Raw genomic sequence first — 2,771 nt, 5'->3', positions numbered from 1 at the left:
AGACAACTCACAAAGACCAGTTGACCCAGAAGAGGGCCATCTACAAGCCCATGACAGAAGCCTCTGAAGAAACCAAAGCTGCCAACATCTTGATCCTGGACTTCTAGGCAGATAAATTTCTGTCTAACCCACCCGATCTGTGGTATTTTGTTATGGCAGCCCTAGCAAACTAATACAATATATTTCCAGACTGAAACAGAACTGTTGGTTTCCAGAGCCCAGCAGTTGAAGCCTTCTCCACATGATTCTCAGAGTTTCTCTGTAGTTCCTAGGTGGTCTTTAGGGTCAGATATCTAGGATCTTCCTTTTAAAAAAATCATAATGGAGGTATCAGCACCGAGCTGATTGAGAAGGGAAGGTTCGATGGTGAGACGCCCAGTAAGAAGAATGCATAAAAGGCCTACATGAGAATGAAACGGCAGGCACCAACTTTATTGTGTGAAGCGCAGTTCTATTGGGGGGGCAGCCCAGTAGTACGTGCACTTCTTGTGCTCCTCTTCTGTTCTCCAGGGGTTCGGATGGCTCCACACATATCAGAGTACAATACTGGCCATTCAGCTACACATGCATGACACAATAAGCTGAAATATGTTTACATATTTTAGGTGCAGGCGCCCTACTCCACTAATGTAACATTCTAAATTCAGGGTCTTATTCTTAGCCGCGAGCCTGGATCACAGCCGGACCTTGGACCAGCTGGGCCTGGCACCTACAGGACGAAAGGATTACTTAAGTTAAAATTTTCATTTTCATTAACCGTGATACAATATGTTTTTTTTTAATTTTCTGGCCACAAGTTTATTCAACACAAAATAATCTCTCCAACTCTACTTAGGTGGTTGGCCATGTCCATGACCAAATCCACCTCTAAACTGGAAATCAGTTGCTGACCCAGCCCCAGCCTCTGCCGTCTCGTTGACACCAGGGGACACAGCACTCTGTAGGTTTCTCTGTCAGCTTACCCTCCTGTGAGTCTTACAGGTTGCTTACCCTCCAGACCTTTGGGCCTCGGCCTGCCAGTCTCAGGCCAGCTGGAGCACAAAGTGGCAGCAGGCATGAGGTAATCAAAGGGGCAGGTGGAGGTAATCACGGAGATACTGGATACCCTTCTTGTTACGGTACCAGCAGAAATGTCACCAGGAAAACTTCCTTTACAATGCTTGTGATTTGAGAGACTGCATGGCCTTCATGATGTGAAGATTAGGCACATTCTTGTCTGCCAGCTTGGAGTGTTTAGGCATGTGACATCCTTCTTAACTACCATCACTCTCTTTTTAAAAAGGAGTTCATAAATGACAATCTGGTTCTTCTTGGTCATTGGCATCGCGACGGCTACTGCGCCCAGGGCCAGAGCTAGAAACCCTGATACAATATTTTTAAAATGAAAGTTAACATAAGTCATGCCCTATGACCTTACAGGGGAGTTAAACAATCTCAGTTCAAATAACAGCTTGGCCATGTACTAATTACAACCTTATGTTATGAAGCTTAGTTTCCTCATCAGTTTTTCATTCCATATTCATTGAGTATGAGATCCTTAGCACTGTACTTAGGTAGGCATGAGGGATAAACAAAGTCACAATCTCTGCCCTTCAAGTTAACAGTCTAATGGGGGAACTAGACAAGTAACAACTACCGCATGAGAGGAGAATTGGTAAGTAGTTAAGCTTTGAAAACGTGAAGCTGAGGTTTCCGTGGACCAACAGTCTCCAACAGAACTTTCTGCAGTGACAAAATGTTCATTACCTGCTCTGTCCACTATGGTAGTTACTAGGCACATGTAGCCATTGAGACTTGAATTCAGCTAGTCTGACTGAAGAATTGAATTTTATTTTAATTCATTTAAATTTAAATAGCTACATGTGACTGGTGCCTGGGGCATGGACCAGCTGTGGACCATCCAAATGGAGATATTCAGCAGGCAGTTAGATAACACGTGCTGAGTTAAGGCAAGAACTCGGGACTGCGGGAGACATCAAGTGAAAAGGTGCCATGTCGTGGGAGTTCCTGAGTATGAACAGTGAAAAAGAGGAGGATGGAAATAAATAACACAGGTCCCTAGAACACTATAAACTCAAAACACATTGATAAAATTTCTGAATGTGCAAATTGTCCATGTACAGGGACTAAAAACACCTACTTCCCACAAGAAAATGCTGTGGAACATGAGTATGAGGAAAGACTGCACTTAACGACATGGGAATATCTTCAGGATGATATTAACTGAAAAGCAAACTACTGAACCGAGTACATAATATGCTACCTTTTGTGCACAAAGGGTGAGAAATTATAAATACATTTTTATTTTTGTATAAGTATACTGGAAAACTACACTGGAAAGAAACTAAAAGCGGTTAACTATAAGGACAGGGGAAGGGAAACGCAAAAGAGGATAGATGTGGAAGGAGGCTTTAACTGTATAGTTTTCGAAAAATTCTTAAACCATATGAAATTATTACTATTTAAAATTTATATCTATATATGTGATTCAGAACAACATAAGAATGATCAAGACATTTTTAAGGTCATAGTTCATTCTTACAATAATGTAGTTTTCTTGAGCATGCAATTGTACCCTAGAAATTACATTTAGACCACATTTTTAAAATCTTGATCTAATTCCTAGCCTTCCTCTGCCAGTCACCCTCCTATCCTCTCAGACCTCTTCCTTCCTAACCTTCCTGCCCCCAGACTACAGAAGAAAACGACTGGATTATCGCTCTTGGAATCCCTGAAAATCATAGAGGACAGAATCTGGATAGAGAGTGCTT

At 42.0% G+C, this 2,771-nt stretch overlaps 1 pseudogene; it reads right to left on the bottom strand.

The window, feature by feature from the left end:
* Nucleotides 1–771: 771 nt before the first annotated feature.
* LOC111744541 overlaps nt 772–2,771 on the bottom strand; it is a 4,244-nt pseudogene continuing 2,244 nt past the window's right edge.

The sequence above is a fragment of the Pteropus vampyrus genome, unplaced genomic scaffold (genome assembly GCF_000151845.1).
Source record: "Pteropus vampyrus isolate Shadow unplaced genomic scaffold, Pvam_2.0 Scaffold137, whole genome shotgun sequence".
NCBI classification, from domain to species: domain Eukaryota; kingdom Metazoa; phylum Chordata; class Mammalia; order Chiroptera; family Pteropodidae; genus Pteropus; species Pteropus vampyrus.
The sequence above is the reverse complement of the archived record's forward strand: the minus strand, read 5'-3'. Positions and strand labels throughout refer to the sequence as shown.